The 21,765-nt window shown below is 39.9% G+C and overlaps 1 pseudogene; it reads right to left on the bottom strand.

The window, feature by feature from the left end:
* LOC125910404 (E3 ubiquitin-protein transferase MAEA-like) overlaps positions 1 to 17,350 on the bottom strand; it is a 53,415-nt pseudogene extending 36,065 nt beyond the window's left edge.
* Positions 17,351 to 21,765: the final 4,415 nt, after the last annotated feature.

The following is a 21,765-nucleotide window of genomic DNA, read 5'->3' as shown; positions in this document are numbered from 1 at the left end:
ATTTTGGATACTAGCCCTTTGTCTGATATGTCATTTGCAAATATCTTTTCCCATTCCGTTGGTTGCCTTTTAGTTTTGTTGGTTGTTTCCTTTGCTGTGCAGAAGCTTTTTATCTTCATAAGGTCCCAGTAATTCACTTTTGCTTTTAATTCCCTTGCCTTTGGGGATGTGTCGAGTAAGAGATTGCTACGGCTGAGGTCAGAGAGGTCTTTTCCTGCTTTCTCCTCTAAGGTTTTGATGGTTTCCTGTCTCACATTCAGGTCCTTTATCCATTTTGAGTTTATTTTTGTGAATGGTGTGAGAAAGTGGTCTAGTTTCAACCTTCTTGCATGATGCTGTCCAGTTCCCCCAGCACCATTTGTTAAAGAGACTGTCTTTTTTCCATTGGATGTTCTTTCCTGCTTTGTCAAAGATGAGTTGGCCATACATTTGTGGGTCTAGTTCTGGGGTTTCTATTCTATTCCATTGGTCTATGTGTCTGTTTTTATGCCAATACCATGCTGTCTTGATGATTACAGCTTTGTAGTAGAGGCTAAAGTCTGGGATTGTGATGCCTCCTGCTTTGGTCTTCTTCTTCAAAATTACTTTCGCTATTCGGGATCTTTTGTGGTTCCATATGAATTTTAGGATTGCTTGTTCTAGTTTCGAGAAGAATGCTGGTGCAATTTTGATTGGGATTGCATTGAATGTGTAGATAGCTTTGGGTAGTATTGACATTTTGACAATATTTATTCTTCCAATCCATGAGCAGGGAATGTCTTTCCATTTCTTTATATCTTCTTCAATTACCTTCATAAGCTTTCTATAGTTTTCAGCATACAGATCTTTTACATCTTTGGTTAGGTTTATTCCTAGGTATTTTATGTTTCTTGGTGCAATTGTGAATGGGATCAGTTTCTTTATTTGTCTTTCTGTTGCTTCATTGTGAGTGTATAAGAATGCAACTGATTTCTGTACATTGATTTTGTATCCTGCAACTTTGCTGAATTCATGTATCAGTTCTAGCAGACTTTTGGTGGAGTCTATCGGATTTTCCATGTATACTATCATGTCATCTGCAAAAAGCGAAAGCTTGACTTCATCTTTGCCAATTTTGATGCCTTTGATTTCCTTTTGTTGTCTGATTGCTGATGCTAGAACTTCCGGCACTATGTTAAACAACAGCAGTGAGAGTGGGCATCCCTGTCGTGTTCCTGATCTCAGGGAAAAAGCTCCCAGTTTTTCCCCGTTGAGGATGATGTTAGCTGTGGGCTTTTCATAAATGGCTTTTATGATCTTTAAGTATGTTCCTTCTATCCCGACTTTCTCAAGGGTTTTTATTAAGAAAGGGTGCTGGATTTTGTCAAAGGCCTTTTCTGCATCGATTGACAGGATCATATGGTTCTTCTCTTTTTTTTTTTGTTAATGTGATGTATCATGTTGATTGATTTGCGAATGTTGAACCAGCCCTGCATCCCAGGAATGAATCCCACTTGATCATGGTGAATAATTCTTTTTATATGCTGTTGAATTCGATTTGCTATTATCTTATTGAGAATTTTTGCATCCATATTCATCAGGGATATTGGCCTGTAGTTCTCTTTTTTTACTGGGTCTCTGTCTGGTTTAGGAATCAAAGTAATACTGGCTTCATAGAATGAGTCTGGAAGTTTTCCTTCCCTTTCTATTTCTTGGAATAGCTTGAGAAGGATAGGTATTATCTCTGCTTTAAACGTCTGGTAGAACTCCCCTGGGAAGCCATCTGGTCCTGGACTCTTATTTGTTGGGAGATTTTTGATAACCGATTCAATTTCTTCGCTGGTTATGGGTCTGTTCAAGCTTTCTCTTTCCTCCTGATTGAGTTTTGGAAGAGTGTGGGTGTTTAGGAATTTGTCCATTTCTTCCAGGTTGTCCAATTTGTTGGCATATAATTTTTCATAGTATTCCCTGATAATTGTTTGTATCTCTGAGGGATTGGTTGTAATAATTCCATTTTCATTCATGATTTTATCTATTTGGGTCATCTCCCTTTTCTTTTTGAGAAGCCTGGCTAGAGGTTTGTCAATTTTGTTTATGTTTTCAAAAAACCAACTCTTGGTTTCGTTAATCTGCTCTACAGTTTTTTTAGGGTCTATATTGTTTATTTCTGCTCTGATCTTTATTATTTCTCTTCTTCTGCTGGGTTTAGGCTGCCTTTGCTGTTCTGCTTCTATTTCCTTTAGGTGTGCTGTTAGATTTTGTATTTGGGATTTTTCTTGTTTCTTGAGATAGGCCTGGATTGCAATGTATTTTCCTCTCAGGACTGCCTTCACTGCATCCCAAAGCGTTTGGATTGTTGTATTTTCATTTTCGTTTGTTTCCATATATTTTTTAATTTCTTCTCTAATTGCCTGGTTGACCCACTCATTCGTTAGTAGGGTGTTCTTTAACCTCCATGCTTTTGGAGGTTTTCCAGACTTTTTCCTGTGGTTGATTTCAAGCTTCATAGCATTGTGGTCTGAAAGTGTGCATGGTATAATTTCAATTCTTGTAAACTTATGAAGGGCTGTTTTGTGACCCAGTATATGATCTATCTTGGAGAATGTTCCATGTGCACTCGAGAAGAAAGTATATTCTGTTGCTTTGGGATGCAGAGTTCTAAATATATCTGTCAAGTCCATCTGATCCAATGTATCATTCAGGGCCCTTGTTTCTTTATTGACTGTGTGTCTAGATGATCTATCCATTTCTGTAAGTGGGGTGTTAAAGTCCCCTGCAATGACCACATTCTTATCAATAAGGTTGCTTATGTTTATGAGTAATTGTTTTATATATCTGGGGGCTCCGGTATTTGGCGCATAGACATTTATAATAGTTAGCTCTTCCTGATGGATAGACCCTGTGATTATTATATAATGCCCTTCTTCATCTCTTGTTACAGCCTTTAATTTAAAGTCTAGTTTGTCTGATATAAGTATGGCTACTCCAGCTTTCTTTTGGCTTCCAGTAGCATGATAAATAGTTCTCCATCCCCTCACTCTCAATCTAAAGGTGTCTTCAGGTCTAAAATGAGTCTCTTGTAGACAGCAAATAGATGGGTCTTCTTTTTTTATCCATTCTGATAGCCTATGTCTTTTGGTTGGCGCATTTAATCCATTTACATTCAGTGTTATTATAGAAAGATACGGGTTTAGAGTCATTGTGATGTCTGTATGTTTTATGCTTGTAGTGATGTCTCTGGTACTTTGTCTCACAGGGTCCCCCTTAGGATCTCTTGTAGGGCTGGTTTCGTGGTGACAAATTCCTTCAGTTTTTGTTTGTTTGGGAAGACCTTTATCTCTCCTTCTATTCTAAATGACAGACTTGCTGGATAAAGGATTCTCGGCTGCATATTTTTTCTGTTTAGCACACTGAAGATATCGTGCCAATCCTTTCTGGCCTGCCAAGTTTCAAAAGAGAGATCAGTCACGAGTCTTATAGGTCTCCCTTTATATGTGAGGGCACGTTTATCCCTTGCTGCTTTCAGAATTTTCTGTTTATCCTTGTACTTTGCCAGTTTCACTATGATATGTCGTGCAGAAGATCGATTCAAGTTACGTCTGAAGGGAGTTCTCTATGCCTCTTGGATTTCAATGCCTTTTTCCTTCCCCAGTTCAGGGAAGTTCTCAGCTATAATTTCTTCAAGTACTCCTTCAGCACCTTTCCCTCTCTCTTCCTCCTCTGGGATACCAATTATGCGTATATTATTTCTTTTTAGTGTATCACTTAGTTCTCTAATTTTTCCCTCATACTCCTGGATTTTTTTATCTCTCTTTCTCTCAGCTTCCTCTTTTTCCATAACTTTATCTTCTAGTTCACCTATTCTCTCCTCTGCCTCTTCAATCCGAGCCGTCGTCGTTTCCATTTTGTTTTGCATTTCGTTTAAAGCGCTTTTCAGCTCCTCGTGACTGTTCCTTAGTCCCTTGATCTCTGTGGCAAGAGATTCTCTCCTGTCCTGTATACTGTTTTCAAGCCCAGCGATTAATTTTATGACTATTATTCTAAATTCACTTTCTGTTATATTATTTAAATCCTTTTTGATCAGTTCATTCGCTGTTGTTATTTCCTGGAGATTCTTCTGAGGGGAATTCTTCCGTTTTGTCATTTTGGATAGTCCCTGGAGTGGTGAGGACCTGCAGGGCACTTCCCCTGTGCTGTGGTGTATAACTGGAGTTGGTGGGCGGGGTCGCAGTCCGACCTGATGTTTGCCCCCAGCCCACCACTGGGGCCACAGTCAGACTGGTGTGTGCCTTCTCTTCCCCTCTCCTAGGGGCGGGATTCACTGTGGGGTGGCCTGGCAGTCTGGGCTACTTGCACACTGCCAGGCTTGTGTTGCTGGGGATCTGGCGTATTAGCTGGGGTGGGTAGGCAAGGTGCACAGGGGCAGGAGGGGCAGGCTTAGCTCGCTTCTCCTTAGGTGATCCACTTCAGGAGGGGCCCTGTGGCAGCGGGAGGGATTCAGATCCGCTGCCGGAGGTTTGGCTCCACAGAAGCACAGAGTTGGGTGTTTGTGCTGAGCGAGCAAGTTCCCTGGCAGGAACTGGTTCCCTTTGGGATTTTGGCTGGGGGATGGGCAGGGGAGATGGCGCTGGCGAGCGCCTTTGTTCCCCGCCAAGCTGAGCTCTGCCGTCTGGGGGCTCAGCAGCTCTCCCTCCCTTTGTCCTCCAGCCTTCCCGCTTTCTTAGCAGAGCTGTTAACTTATGTCCTCCCAGACGCTAAGTCGCGCTTGCTGTCGGAACACAGTCCTTCAGGCCCCTCCGCTTTTGCCAGCCAGACTCAGGGGCTCTGCTTGGCTGGCAGGCCGCCCCTCCGCCCCGGCTCCCTCCCGCTAGTCCGTGGAGCGCGCACCGCCTCACCGCCCTTCCTACCCTCTTCCGTGGGCCACTCGTCTGCGCTGGCTCCGGAGACTCTGTTCTGCTAATCCTCTGGTGGTTTTCTGGGTTATTTAGGCAGGTGTAGGTGGAATCTAAGTGATCGGCAGGACGTGCTGTGAGCCCAGCGTCCTCCTACGCCGCCATCTTCCCTCCCTCTGGTGATGGATTTTTAGATACAACACAAAAAGCACAATCTGTGAGTGAAAAAAATATAAAAGTACAAGTATATTAAAATTAAAATCTTCTGGTCTATAAAAGGCTCTGTTAAGAGAATAATAAGGCAAGGCACAGACTTGGAGAAAATATTTACAAAATACATATCAGATAAAGATCTTATATCAAAAATACACAAAATCATATTAAAAATAGGCAAAAGATCTGAACGGATACCTCACCAAAGCAGTTGAATTATGAATGAGCTGAATTATGTTCCTTAAAATGTGTGTATTTAAGCCCTAACTATCAGTACCTCAGAATATAACCTGATTTGGAGATAAAGTCTTAAATTGTTTTTTATGTTTATTTACTTTTGAGAGAGAGAGAGAGAGGGACAGAGCACGAGTGGGGGAGGGGCAGAGAGAGAGGGAGACACAGAATCCAAAGCAGGTTCCACAATCTGAACTGTCAGCACAGAGCCTGATTCAGGGCTTGAACTCACAAACTGAGATTCTGACCTGTGCTGAAGTTGGAGGCTTAATGACTGAGCCACCCAGGCACCCCTGGAGACAAGGTCTTTAAGAAGTAATTAAGTTAAGTTAAAGTTTTTAGGGTGAGCCCTAACCAAGGTGACTGGTGCCCTTATAAGAAAAGGAGATTTGGATGTAATGTGTACGTGCACAGAGAAAAACCACGGGAACACGGTGAGAAGGTGGCCTGCAAGCCAAGGAAAGAGGCCTCAGAAGAAATTAAACCTGCCAATACCTTGATTTCAGACTTGTAAGCCTCTAGAACTGTGGAAAATAATTTCTGTTGTCAAAGCCAACCCGTCTGTGATATTTTGTTACGGCAGCCCTGGCAAAGTAATACAATATACAGATGGTAAATAAGCATATGAAAAAGTGCTCAACATTGTATGTCATTAAGGAATTGCCAATTAAAACATTAAAAGATAAGTTAAAATTAAGAGATACCACTACAAAACCATTAGAATGGTAAAATCCAAAACACTGATAGAATCTAATGTTGGCAAGGATGCAGAGAAGCAGGAATTGTCACTGGTAGTGGGAATATAAAGTACAACAACTCAGGAAGACAGTTGGATAGTTTGTCACCAATCAAAACAATCTTATATTATATAGCAATCATGCTCCTAAGTATCTACTCAGCTGAGTTGAAAACGTATGTCCACATAAAAACGTGTACAAAAACGTCTATAGCAGCTTTACTCATAATTGCCCCAAACTGGAAGAAACTGAAATCTTTCTTTTTTAAATTAATTTTTGTTTTATTTTTCCAGCTTTTTTGAGATATAATTGACATATGACATTTTGTAAGTTTAGGGCATACAATGTGATTTGATACATTTATATATTTCAAAATGATTGCCACCATAGAATTAGCTAACACCTTCACCATGTCACATAGTTACCATTTCTTTTTGTGGTGAGAACAGTTAAGATTTACTTTCAAATTTCAAGCATATAATACAGTATTATTAACTATAGTAACTTTGCATTACATCTTCAGAACTAATTCATCTTATAACTGGAAGTTTGTGCTTTTTGACTAACACCTCTCCACCCTCTTCCCCACCACACGCTCCTTTTCCCTTTACACACCCACACAGTTCCTGGTAACCATGACTCTATACCCTCTGTTCTTATGAGTTTGGCTTTTTAAGATTCCACATATAAGTGACATTATGCAGCATTTGTCTTTCTCTGTATGACTTATTTCACTTAGCATAATGCCTTTAAGCTTCATCCATGTTGCCGCAAATGGCAGGATTTCATTTCTCTTGGCTGAATAATGTCCCATTGTATAGAAACGTCTTTAAATAGATGAATGGATTAAAAAAACTGTAGTATATCCATACAATGAAATATTATTCAGCTCTAAGAAGAAACAAGCTATCAAGTCACAAAAAGACATGGGGCACATTAAATGCATATTGCTAAATGAAACAGGCCAATCTAGATAGAAGCCAACTAGTGATTCCAGCTACATGACATTCAAGAAATAGGCAGGACTACAGATCAGTGATTGCCAGGTTGCAGGAAGGGTGGGGAAGAACAGGTGAATTAGAGATGATTGTGTGTGTGTGTGTGTGTGTGTGTACATAAGTTATTTATTTATTTATTTATTTATTTACAAATTTATGTCCAAGTTAGTTACCATATAATGTAATAACAATTTCAGGAATAGAATCCAGTGATTCATCCCCTACATAAACACCCAGTGTTTATCCGAACAAGTGTCCTCCTTAATGCCCCTTGCCCATTTAGCTCATCTCCCTTCCCCAAACCCCTCCAGCAACTCTCAGTTTCTTCTCTATATTTAAGAGTCTCTTGTGTTTTTTCTCCCTCTCTGTTTTTATATTATTTTTGCTTCCCTTCCCCTATGTTTTTATGTTTTGTATCTTAAGTTCCACATATGAATGAAGTCATATGATATTTGTCTTCCTCTGACTGATTAAGGTTGAAATCATATGCTATGTGGCTTTTTCAGATTGGCCTATTTCACTTAGTAATATGCCTTTAAGCTTCCTCAATGTCTTTTTGTGACTTCATAACTAATTTCTTTTTAGTCTTGAATAATATTTTACTGCTTAGATATACTATAGCTTATTTACCTCTTCACCTACTAAAGAACATGTTGCTTTAAAGTTTCTGCAATTATGAATAAAGTTGTTCTAAACATCCATGTGCTGGTTTTTATGTGAACATAAGGTTCCAACTCATTTGGGTGAAAAGCAAGGAGTGTGGTTGTTGGAACACATGGAAAAAGTATGTTTGGTTTTGTAAGAAGCTGCCAAACTGTCTTATAAAGTAGTTATGCCATTCTGCATTCTCTCCAGTGAAGAATGAGAGTTCCTGTGCTCCACATCTTTGCCAGCATTTGGTGTTGTCAGTGTTTTGGATTTTATCCATTTTAATGGGGGTGTAGTGGTATCTTGTTTTAATTTGAAATTCCATACTGACATATGATGTTGAGCATCTTTTCATATGCTTATTTGCCATATGTATATCTTCCTTGGTGTCTGGTCAGATTTTTTGCCCATTTTTAAATCAGGTTGTTCATTTTCTTATTATTGAGTTTTAAATTTTCTTAGTACATTTGAAATAACAATTCTTTATCAGATTTGTGTTTTACAATTATTTTCTCACGGTCTATGGCTAGCCTGCCCATTCTTTTGTCAGCATCTTCCATAGAGCAGAAGTTTTAAATTTCATTTAAGTACAACTTTTGAATTATTTTTGTTTTCATAGATTGTACCTTTGGTGTAGTACCTAAAATGTTATCAGCCAAGGTCATCTAAATAGTCTCCAATATTATCTTTTAGGAGATGTATACTTTTGCATTACATTTAGATATACAATCCATTTTGAAATTAATTTTGTGAGGTGTGTATTGTCAGTGTACCAACAAGGATAGGTGTGTGAGAGTCATTCATGTGCATGAGATCCTAGGAGGACATATTTTAAAAGATTCAGAGACAAAAGAGACAAAAATCTCATGGCAGGAATTTCCCAGGAAGAGGAGAACAATCCACATTTGAATTTTCATTCAACAACAAGGAGAAACTAGAAGGACACCTAAGGAAACAAGTATATGATACTGAGTTCCACAGTGAAATGAGTTTATTTTTACTTTTTTTTTTTTTAATAAAAAAAGATTAGTTTCTTGGACTAGTAACTACCAGAGTGTATGAAATACACAACTGAGCTTTTTGTAAAGTATTTCCAAGTATTCTGTTGACGAAGTTGAGATAAAGGGCAATTGGAAGCTGGGCTAAATGACATGTATTGACCACTAGAAAATGATGATTCCTCAGGCTGCTGGTTACTGGATCAGGATCTGTTTTGGGAAGTCCCACTGGAGGGCTTCAGAGCTCAGTTGTTGGCCTTGTCCTGTTCTACATTTTCATGAATAATTTAGAAACCCTCATTTTAAATGCCTCAAATTTGTGAATGATATGATGGAAAAAAAGTTCTGCTTCAGCAGATTAAATTATGGATTGACTAGTCTGGGACAGAGATGAGCATAAGTGAACCAAAGGAAACAATGGAGGGAGAAATGACTCTGTGTTAGCAGAGATTTAAAAAATAAATGACAGTAGAATTTGAAAACAAAAAGTATGGATGTTTAAGGATATGTTTTCTCAAAAACAGGTCAGCTGCTAGTGGATAAAAGATCCCCAAAAGCTGCTTTATCAGTGAGTCCCCCACATGCAGGGCTTGGCCTCAACCTTGTCAGAGCCAATTGTGTGGAGAAATCTGCTATCAGGAATTAGAGTCATTCAGTCATAATCACAAAGCTCTCCAGAAATGAATACAAAATGTTCAAGATCAATTTCCATTTATTTATTTATTTAAAGCCAGGGAGGCAGAGAAAGAGGGAGAGAGAAATCTGATGCAAGCTCTGTTTTGTCAGTGTGGACCCCAGTTCAGGGCTCCATCTAATGAACTATGAGATCATGACCTGAGCCAAAACCAAGAGTCCAATGCTTAACTGACTGAGCCACCTAGGTGCCCCTCAATCTCCTTATTTTAGAAGAGAAATTTAGTTGCAAGGGGAGTGGATGCTTTGTTTCTTCTTGCCAGCTTCAAAACTACCTCAGTACCTCAATGGGCAAACTGAAAAAGCTGCTGGTGGTCCCACCTAAACCCTTGAGGGGTTCTGTCCAGGTTCTTGACTTCCACATTAAGCAAATTTCATTTTATGAGGGCCTCATTTACAATCCATTTTATCAGTCTCTGGCTCTACCTCATGACTAAGAATCTTCAATGTGATGTTTTAGGAGTTGAGTTGTATGGGCCTTGGGATTTGGACAGGGCCCTTTTTAAGTCTCTCTTTCTTTCCCAATTCTCTTTCTTAGCTATGTTTCAGAAGAGTAAGTCTCCCTATTTATTCAAGAAGTGGTTAAACAATGTCTGATTCCAGACAAGCACCCAGGAAGCCACACTGTAGAGAAGACTCAGGTATCAGATGGAAGATAAAGTGAGAGGCCTGTAAGTCATGCAGTTCAATGAGTCAGGATCTCTATTTCTGTTAACAAGCTACCTGAAAGGAGAAGGCCATCAAACCTATCACCAATTATCAGGGAATATAGAGGATAGACATAGATGAATAATTGCATGACCTTACAGAGAAACCACTTCTCCAATGGATTGGGGGAAGGGGTGGGTACTTCAGAGACCAGGTTCACCCACAGATCCAAGGAAGGTCTGGAGGAAAAGGGATGGAGGACTCATGTGATAAAAGAATAGTTATATTTAAAAAAGCAATAAGTAGATCTATTTATGTCCTGATTCAAAACATCCAAACTTCATACAAAGATAGAGGGACATCTTTGAGACAACTGGGAAAATTTAAATATGGACTAGGTGTTAGATGAGGTTAAGGACATACTGTTAATTCTGTTAAATGTAATTATGTCATGGTGGTAATATTAAAAAGAAGCCATTATCAGAGACATATTGAGTTCAGTGAAGTTATGGCATGATATGGCATATCTCTAAAATTCTCTAGCAAGCAATCTAGCACAAAATTAAACAAATAAAAATGAGGGTGGGTGTTGTTGATGAACTGAGATTAACAAAATACTGATAATTGTTGAAGCTGGAACATGGGTTTATGAGAAATTCATTATACTATTCTATGCTTTTGCTTATTTGAAAGAATAAAATTTTAAAATCTGTCTAGAAAGAAAAGGATTGCTACTGTATTCTATTAACAGACTTCTATGTTTTCAAATATTATATAAATGCTGCTTGTATTTCTTATCTGTGGAATTGAATTCCTACACGATTTCATATTAGAATCAGGCTTGAGAGAACAAGTAAGGAAACCAATAAGGACTGATAGTTTGGAAAAGTCTGTGATAGGGAGAGCCAAGAACTAGTATCTCCTCTGAGGATGGAAATGTTCTCTTTCTTTCCAAAGGCACACAATTGGGTGAGGCTATTAATACACTACTGGGTTAAATTTACTTCACAGAGAAATAGGACATTCTAGAATATCCTCAAATAAATACTGAAGGTCTTAATTGCAACAGTGACCAACAGCAAATCATAAGAAGCATATGGTTGAAAGGAAGTCACAAACAGTTAAATGGGTAGGAAAACACATTTGCTTAAATGGCAATGCAATTTGGAGTTATGTCTTAAGTATTGTACTGTGAAATTTCAATTAGGAGCTAAGTGCTGTGAAATGGGCTGTGCTCAAGGACTTTGGCCAGCCATTAGGTGTGCACTAAACTACACTTTTCCAAGTATGATATAGACAGACAGAAATCAGGGTGAAAATTGGTATTTTGTCTGGAGTCTAACATTTTGATGTCTCTTGAAGGTCTGTGTTTTCCAACATGGGGGATGGGATCGGTGCACCTATTTATAAATGTGCTATATGCAATGCACTAGATGCTTTGTAAAGTGTTGGTCTGGGAGTAAAACAAAAAGTAGGAAAGCTCCCAGAGACTGGGTGCACTTGAGTTCCTTTAATGAAAGAAAAGAAAAAAAGACTTCATTATGGTCCCTTCAGGCAGGTTTATCATTTGAAACACAAACACTGGAAGTGCACAGCTAAGGCATGTGGGTAAAGCACACTGTTTTACTGTAGACAGCAGCAGTCCTAAGGGCAGCCATTCCAGAACTGATTATGATTTTAGATATAGCACCATTAAATGAGTCTTTGGCTCTATCTCTTGGAGTGCTAGAGGGGAAAGTGGTTTGGTTTCAAAAATGTTCTTAGAGTTGGTGAATTTAGTTAAGATTATGGATCCATCTCTCTATTTTGGGATCCCAGATCTGATTTCAGGAAAGGATCTAACTTTGCCAGATAATGTTAAGACCATCACAGTCATCTTGCTAGAAAAATCATGAAAGTGTTGTCAAATACCTCCAAGACAATTTTCCATCGATATGCTTCAGCATAAATTTGCCCTCAGTTTCCATGCAGACAACAATAGCAGCCGGTATCTTTTGCCAGGCATTAGAGAGTGTTGGTAAAACAAAGATTAACATATTTGCAGTCTTGTAAGGAAAGAGCACCATGTAGAGGGAAATGTGGGATTTGGAATCTGTTATTTATTTATTTATTTATTTAATGATGATTTACACACTTGCCCAGAGAGTGATACAGCTTTTTTTTAAATATATGAAATTTATTGTCAAATTGGTTTCCATACAACACCCAGTGCTCATCCCAAAAGATACCCTCTTCAATACCCATCACCCACCCTTCCCTCCCTCCCACTCCCCATCAGTCCTCAGTTTGTTCTCATTTTTTAAGAGTCTCTTATGCTTTGGCTCTCTTCCACTGTAACCTCTCTTTTTTTTTTCCTTCCCCTCCCCCATGGGTTCCTCTTAAGTTTCTCAGGATCCACATAAGAGTGAAAACGTATGGTATCTGTCTTTCTCTGTATGGCTTATTTCACTTAGTATAACATTCTCCAGTTCTGTCCACGTTGTTACAAAGGGCCATATTCCATTCTTTCTCATTGCCACATAGTACTCCATTGTGTATATAAACCACAATTTCTTTATCCATTCATCAGTTGATGGACATTTAGGCTCTTTCCATAATTTGGCTATTGTTGAGAGTGCTGCTATAAACACTGGAATCTGTTATTTAAACTCAGATCCAATTCTGAGGCTCAAGAGCTGTGTGACCTTATGCTGACTTAAATGTGTCAGAGTAGCTTGGGCTGCTATATTAAAATGCCACAGATTAGGTGGTTTAAACAACAGATATTTATTTTCCACAATTCTGGAGGTTGGGAAGTCTGAGATCAAGGTGCTAGCTGATTAGGTTCCTGGTGAAGATTATATTGTTGTATGTATCCTCATTTGGTGGAACGATAAAGGGCTCTGGTCTCTTCCTCTGCTTATAAGGACTCTAATCCATCATGGGGACTCCACTCCCATGACCTCACTACCTCCTAAATTTTCCACCTCCAAATCTTATCATATTGAGAGGTAGGGTTTCTACATATGAATTTTGGGTGGACACAAACTTTCAGTCCATTTCAGTCACTCTTATCTTCAATTTTTTAATGGGAGAATTAAGAACTACTTTATTACATTTGGTGAAAATTAAATTCAATAATAAATACTAGGCTCTTTCTAAGGGAATACTTAATGCGAAGACAGATATTATATCATCAGGAAACCACAATACCATGTACTACATAGTAGCAACTTAAATATGGTACAATGAGAAGGAGGGTAGCAGCAATTTTCTGCTCCAATGGGGACCAAGGCATGGGTAGAGTGAGGCAGTGTGTAGCAGCTCTGTAGGAGTTCATCTGGGGAAGCCAGCTGAAGCTGCATATCTCATCATGCCTGTCAATGAGCGGTGTGGCCTCAGAGATTGACTTCACTTCTTGGATCTGTAGCTTCCTCATCTGTACCTACTCATACAATATGAATTTAGATTTTAAAAGTGCTTTACTTAAGATTTAATAGTAGTTCATTAACATGATTCATGTGTCAAAAATATGGAAAGGGTGTCTGAGAGTCTCCCCTTGGCTGTTCCCATTTCCTCACTCCACTAGTTGTTCATTTCAGAGATGCTTGTTTTATTTTGTTTTCCTTGTTTGTGTTTGTTTTTGTATTTATAAGCCACGTACTCTTTTTTATTCCTCTTTCTAATTTAAACAAAATGGTTGCATAGAACTTATGCTGTTTTACAACTTGCTTTCTTCACTTAATATACTTTGTGAGAATATTTTAAATTGTTGAAAGCTGGTCTCAGATCTCCCTCTTTAGAGACTGAATTATGAAGTTTTCTAAAAGTTCTGATCATAAGCTGGTTTCATGTCACAAAACCCAGGATGAATCCCATTGTGGCACTCTTCACCATGCACACTGGCAGTCACCACCTGTTTGCTGTGGGTTATCATTCATATGCCATAGATGGTTCTCTGATGCCCGCTGTCGGTCCCTCATCCATCTCTTGTGCTCCAGCCCAGGGAACTTTCACTGCTTCAGTGTGGCTTGGGTGTGACATGCCTGGCAGTTCCCCATGCAACCCCACACTTTGAAGAACACAGTCACATGTGCATGGCATGTACCATGCTGGGGCCTTCTAGTCAGACTATTTGAGAACAACTACATCCCAGAGTGACCTAAAACAGATCACCACAACAATGTGTTGATGTTTTCTCAGGTCTCCCCAAACAGAATTCCCCATAGTACTCTGTATTGATCTTTAAGGCAGCATGGCCGGAGGTAGTCATTGTGACTTGTCATGACTGCATTTGTAAAGTTCATGTAGGTGGTTCTTCCCTATCTTGGCTCTGGGAAGGTGATGACAGTGGGAAGCAAACCCATCTTCCAAAGGTCTTCTTGGGATCAGGTGACATGCTGCCAGAAAACAAGCTCTCAAACTCCTCTGAGGGATGCTCTGCAGAGACAGACCTCAAAGTACTTTTGGCTCCTTGGAGGTCTCATTCAGGACCCTCAGAAGACTCACACAACATAAGGTGTGTGATGATGGCAAAACAACACAAAAATCAGTCAACATCTTCTAACAACAAATACAATATCTTATTGAAATGTGACTAAAGAGACGTAGTAATGTTTAGCCTGCCCTAAATACTGCCTGGTCATGTGAAAGAATCTTCCACTCTTCTGTAACCACTAAGTTAGGGAGATCTTCAATATGGCCAGAGATAGGCATTATTTTTCATATTTCTGAGTTACTGCATATACTTCTTAGTCATCTGTAGGAAAACTACTGTAGTATAAGCCATTTAAAACTATATTATGTATCCAAACCTATCCCCAGATTTGGATTACTCTTTCTGCAAGAACATATGTGAAACAACACAATGTTGAGTTAATCTTGTGTCCACTTCATGGTCTGTCAGGGGCTTTACACATACTGGATGCTCAATAATTGCTTTTTGAATGAATTAATGAGTGAATGAATAAATGAACAAATAAGTACCTGCACCCTGTCCACCCTGCCAGTCACCATGGAAGCAGAAGTTTTTAGAGAAAGTGAGGGCAGTCCCTGTCTGATTTGGGCAGTCTCCCAAGATTTCCTCCCATTTACTGCATCCAGGGATTCTACTTCTCAGGGACCTAGCTTAGACTTAAATATCTCAGGGGGAGGGGCAAGGGCTAAAAGGACATTCTTCCTATACCTATTGAACATGAAGAAATGATGCTTTATTTTTCTACAATTTGGTTTTATAAAACAGACAACATTCCTTACTGAAGATGGTGTGCAGTGTTTATAATGTTCTAGGAGATTAATTTGTTTTTACAAAGTGGAAGACAGACAAAAGAAAGGAAAATCTAACTGCAAGCAAATGCTAAAGATCACACAAAGCATGCTGTAATCTTTGATACAAATAAATAGTCACACAGACCATAAACACATCCCTAGCCTTGAAAATCCATTAGGGAGACATTGCCTATGGCAACCAGAAGACCCTACTCCTTAATAACTGGACCTTTTATCATGTGTTTCTATGGTGACAGAAGCTCTCCCATCTAAACACACCGTTGTTCCCAGGAGGAGCTGATGAACAAAAGCTGCAAAGAGATTATTGGAGGAAAACAAAAGTTCCTTCTTTCTCTTTCCTTCTTTTCTCTCAAACCTCAATTTACTCAGAGTGGAGATGGGAATAAGTTGAAATGGAAACACCCCTTGAATTGCAAATCATAGTTTACTAAGATTTTTGTTAATCTTTTAATTTGAAATTCTGTCTTTATAATGTCAGTCATCACAATTTCATGACAGGTTTCTAAGGGAAACAATGGCTGCTTAGGAAAACAAATTTGGGTTTTGCTTGTGGCTATAGGAGGAGGTTCTGAGCAAGGGTGACTGTGCTGGTTCATTCTTTCTGTTCAACCTAGGGCAGGCATGCCACATTATTGCTGAAACCTGCCATTCAGGAGACTGCATTCTGCTTTTGCATCCTGAGGGAAATAAATCCCTGTTTTAATATTACATGGATGTGCTTAAATTGGAACTGAATTAAAAAAAATGTTTATTTATTTTTTGAGAGAGAGTATGAGGAGGGGAGGGGCAGAGAGAGAGGGAGACACAGAATCCGAAGCAGGCTCCAGGTCTGAGCTGTCAGCACAGAGCCTGACGCAGGCTCAAACTCATGGTCCGCAAGATCATTACCTGAGCTGAAGTCAGACGCTTGACCGACTAAGCCACTCAGGCACCCTGGAACTGAATTTTTAAACCATATACTTGTGTGATCAACAAGAAATGTTTTCTGCTTAATAAATAATGATGACTATCAAGGATATTGGCTGGGAGGCATTGTCTTAGACATTTACTTATGTTATGCCTCACTTAATCCTTACAAAAATCTTGAGAAAGCCCTATGATAAATGTAGGGTTATCCTTGATGAATAGATGTGGCATTAAGTTTAGGGAACATGGTAAGATCACTGGGAAAGACTCTGGTCCCTTCCCCTAAAATGATGCTCTCTCCTGAGACATACGACCTTCCCCATCATCACACTTTGAAATACCCTCTTGCAGATGTCAGAAAAGAATGCATAGCATGGAAAATGTGTTTAAGGGCCCTAAGTCCCAAGGAAACCTCTTTTACCAACCAAAAAGTGGCTTTTATAATGCCCAGGTAGAATGGATGCTTCTTTGTTAGCATGCCACATTATCAAAGTCTGTCTTGGACCTTAATGCCTGGGTTATAAAGATTGTAAGGATCACCTGTGGTGATAAAACAGTTTCACAGTCACAGAGCAAAGCTGCCAAAGTAGATATTGTTGGTCCCAAGGCCCAAGTGTCTTCTTCCAGCTTCTGAGACTCTTAGAGACTGATGGAAAGTCAAAGGCACAGGGTAAGTTTGGAAGCATGGACTCAGGAAGCCATCAATCATTTCAGCTTTCCTTTCATATTAGACCTTAGAATCCCATGGCCTGGGGACAGCTGGGTCACTGGGCAAGGATATACAGACTGTGGAGCCACTTAATGCAGAGAGAATCCAATAGTGGGCAGCCCCTTGGAAAACTCTGCTTCCAGAATCTCTATCACTGAAGCATAGTGAGCTTCACCCACTTAGTCCCTGAACACTCACCATTTGTTTCATTTGCATATATTTTGTCTTCCCAACCATACTGGAAGGTCAGCCACACAGAACCCCTCCTCTCACCCCCTGCTGCCAAGGCCTGGCCCAAGATGAGCATGCTTTGGCTCTATACCTGTTTTGGTTGCTTGAGAGTGAAAATTTTCACAATGGACGTTTTGAACATCCTTGAAACATCCCAGTGAGAAATGCACTCCCTCCACTCAGTGAAGTGCAATGCTTGAAGGCCTGCCTTAGACATGGCCCATTTGTAAAAAGAAAGAGACATTTTGTGTTATAACTATAGAAACATAACATTTGGAAGCTAGAAGTGTCTTTTGAAATCATTTGGTCAAACTTTGTAATTTTCAGATAAATTCACAAAACTGGAAATCTTAGTGTGTACTTGTACATAGTTGCACGGTTAGCTCATGGTATATGGGTATATTAAAAACAGTGTGTTGGTCTAATAGTAATGGACACAACAAATGGGCTATGTGACTACTTCTGCTGATACCCTTCTGCAGTGGCAACATCAACCAGTTTGCTGGCTCTCCTGCACCCATGTCCAATGACCCCTAAGTTGCATAAAGTTCCTTGGGTTTTCAAGTGTGTTTCAGTTCTGTCCTTTATAAGATCTGTACGTGTGAGTAGTTTAAAGAATATACAGTTAATTCTCATTGTTTGAGGCATTTTTAAGTTCTATAAAATCACCATCAACATGGAATTAGTAACTACTAAACATTATTGCTCCCAGGTGGAAATACAGGGCTAGGTTCCTACAAACCTCTGGCCACAATTTTTATCAACTGATCATTACGTAACCTTGTTCTTTGTGTGTTTCTATTTAAAGACACCTTATTTAACCTATGTTGTTGATTCATTAACATTGAACTCACAGCCAACAGCACCGTAACTCATGACTGAATGAAGCTTAGCTGACAAGCTGAATGAAGCTTGTACCTTTCTTTGTAAGGCACATCACAGCCTTCTTGCACTTAGGAACACTAGACAGTAGTGTGCAGACAGAACTATGTGTTCTAAACAGTGAACTCACCAACAAAAAGCACAAAAATGTGAAAAACATGGCACTAAGCTGTTCACAAAAAGGACACTTGTTTTTTTATGAGAACTGAAATAAGAAGGCAGAACATTACCTTGTCCTATGTCAGCTTTGAAGGTGTGCATTGGGTGACACAAACTTTCTGCTGCTCTGCACATGTCTGCAAATGACTGGGAATTGGTTTTTGGTTGACAAATATACTTTGGTAAGTGAATTTGCAAATACAGAATCTGTGAAAAATGAAGATTGACTGTATAGGCATAATATTTATTGGTATGGTAAGACTTCTTATTTAATAAAATTTTGAAATAATAAAAACACCCTCTTGATTGACTTGTTAATTAGTGAAGTAGAACTGGCATATGTTAATCAATTAAAATTAATTAACAATGTATTCTAAAATAAATTGGGTGTTTAGTTTGTGCCCAATGCTTTGTTGGTATAGAGGGAATAGAGACCCAGTATACAATGTCTGTTCTGAAGGAGTTTACACTGCCTTTGGGGAAACATATGCTGGGCACTGTGACAAATGTTAGCATAGGAGAAAGCCAATTATGGGTCAGGGCAAAGTAAGGCGTAAATCTGGGAGAAAATAGCTCCTGATTTGAGTCTTGAAAAACATAGGTACACTCAAAGTGGGAGAGAATATTCCTAGCACAAGCCTGAAATGCTAGTGAAGTGTCCAGGTATGCAGAGCCCTAAGAAATGAGGCTGGTCTGGAAGCCATGAGAAAGTCAGGAAAAGCCTTGTGTTGAATTCTAACCTCAGACTTTTACACAGGAAACACAGGAGTTATTACTTAAACAATTTTCTTCTGTAGATGAAGCAATGTTTTGAATTCCAAACAGGTCCTTGTGATTGCTGGTTGGAAAAGGGATTATAAGTAGAAAGGAGTAAAAAGGAAGACAGCCTAAATTAGGAGGACGTTTATTCATTAGTTTATAGTTCATTCCTTTGTTCTTCAGTCATTTGTTCATTCAACTAATGCATATTTTTTAAGGGTGTTAGTAAAATTACAGGCTTTGGGGATTCAGCAACAAAATAGCCAGAATGCACTGGCTTTAAGGAGCTTATATGCTAGACAGATATGCTAGATAGCAGGGCTGGTAAAACAATGCAGTCCCGACATAGTTAGTATCTTTGGGTGGTCCTAACATCTATGGAGAAGAATGGAGGGGTAGTGGGGGCAGGCCAAGAACAGTTGCCCTAATAGCCATTACACTCATTGGAGGTGACTTGAGAGTCCTGGCCTCATGGGGACCACTATGTATAGATGAAAAGATGGGTCTCATTGATCTCAACATCATTGCAAGGGAGAGAGCAGCTCTTGCAAATTGTGACTTTGTGGGGGAAGGTGCAATCTTATGAGGAGCCCCTGGTCTGGGGCTGCCCTTGATTCAGCAGGAGAGAGTACAGGAACCAGGGCAGGGCCAGTGGAGAGGAAAGAGGTAGGATTTGAGAGGAGTTAGGGCATTAAGAGGGACAGGGCTTGAAGCAATGGAATATGGAGAGCAGGGGGCATCTCTGATTATAGAGCTGGACTGTAGAAGTCAGTTGGGGGACTTCTGCTTGGACTTGCTGAGCTTGGTTTCCTGTGGGTCATCTGACCAATCAGCTGAGTTTAACACAAATCTCTGTATGGAATTCTAAGCGCTTCATGTGGCACCTTGGCATCCTTGAAAGAATCCTTCAGATTGGAATAGTATGGTTCCTACCTCTCATAGGAAAGCCATGGTGCAGGGAGATCAAAGTGGTAAAACTGGATTAGAACCTGTGATTTCTGGATTAGAAACTAAGACTTTGGGGTGGCACTGATGCAAGACAGCTTGCAGTAACACCCCAAAGGAGGAAAGGAGTCTCACAGGCAGCTTGGCAAGCTGGTGGTAGTATCAGAGTTATTGGAGAATGTGGAGGAGAAGGGGGACAGTGGAAATGAGCACTCATGATGCCCCAGCCCTGCCCTCTCTCCCACCATGCCCTCTGTGGCTGGGTCCCTCACACCCCCAACCTGGAGACCAAATGCTTGGGAGATTCCAGGTGTCCCCATGGAGGCTGATGTCTTTGGTCTGAAGAGGAAGGGGCAGAGAGTTTTAAAAGCTCCCCAGGTAATTCTAAGGGGAAGCCAGGATTGAATGAGAAATCAGGTCCTCAGAGTTTCTGGACCCCAATGCCTAGAGCCAGCTCAGAGCAGAAGACCTGGAACAGACAGGGAGATGATGAGCTGTGTTCCTGAATGCACTTTGGTATACCATCTATATGCTATTACAAATGGAAATGCAATCACTGGATGTTCCCTAGATTTGATGGTGCCCTGGATTTTGCAAAGAGAATTTCCCTGAGAAAATGGCAATGTGTGTCTTTTTACACCACAAACACCTCACTGGTTCATGACTTAAACCCCCTCCTTTAGGGCACTCTTGGGCTCTAAGGTGACAGGTCAGCCTGTCCTACCACTCCCAATTATCACTGCACCTTCCTCCCTCTATCCTTGTTGGGAAGCTGTTGCTAGCTTCGTGTCTGCTCCATAAGTCACTGTGTTATGCAAATTGAAAAATCTGCCTGTGGCTCCGTGAGGAGAAATCACCCACAAATGTGGATTTCCATGGAAACCAAACGCAAAATGCAATAGGAAGGAAAGAAAGGGGAAATTAGACCTGCAGCTTCATTTTCATCAGCATCACTGTTTCTCATTATCACCCCTGCCCCATTTCTTTTAATGTGTGAACTTTTAGACCAGAATGATTTCTCTTTTTTTTTTTTTTTTCTTTTTTCCTGGTGGGGCTCTAGAGTTCACTTTATTCAGTCTAGAAAAGGATGATTTATTTAAAGAACTTATCTTTGTGAAAAGCTATTATATGGAGAATGGTGGCATTTTCTCATTATTATTAAAGAAAAGCAAGAAAAGTAACCTTCAACCCAGTAGAAGAGATATAGAGAAGCTTTAAAGGAGAACTTTCCAATTGGTAGGAGTATAAAATACTAGATAGGGATTGTAGAGAGGACTGAGAATGTTGTTTCTGGGAACTCCTTTAATTGTAAGATAGTGTGCTAGTCTGTTAGGGCTATGTAACAAAGTACTATACAGACTGGGAGACTTAAACAACAGAAATTTAGGTATTTACAATCCTGGAGGCTGGTTTTGTGAGATCAAGGTGTTGACAGGTTAGTTTCTTCTGAGGTATCTCTACTTGGCTTGCAGACACCTATTTTCTCCCTGTGTCCTCACATGTGGTCTTTGTGCATGTACATCTTATGTTCAAGTCTCCATGGCCATCCCTTGGTCTGTGTTGTGTGCATATAAATTTCCTCTTCTTATAAGGATGCCTGTCAGTTTTGGGGGACTTAGGTGGCTCATTTGGTTGAGCACCTGACTCTTGATTTCAGCGAGGTCATGGTTTGGGTTTGTGTGCTCAAGACCCACATTGGGCTCCATGCTGACAGTGCAGAACCTGTTTGGAATTCTCTCTCTCCTCTCTCTGCCCCTCCCCCCTCTCACACACACACTCCATCTCAAAATAAATAAATAAAATAAACAAACAGAAAAAAAAAAGGACACCTGTCAGTTTGGATTAAGGCCTACCCACCCTCATTTTAGCTTAATCCTCTCTTAAAAG

The sequence above is a fragment of the Panthera uncia genome (assembly GCF_023721935.1).
Source record: "Panthera uncia isolate 11264 chromosome B3 unlocalized genomic scaffold, Puncia_PCG_1.0 HiC_scaffold_1, whole genome shotgun sequence".
Lineage (NCBI taxonomy): Eukaryota > Metazoa > Chordata > Mammalia > Carnivora > Felidae > Panthera > Panthera uncia.
Note: the sequence above shows the minus strand (reverse complement) of the source record. Positions and strands in the feature narration are given on the sequence as shown.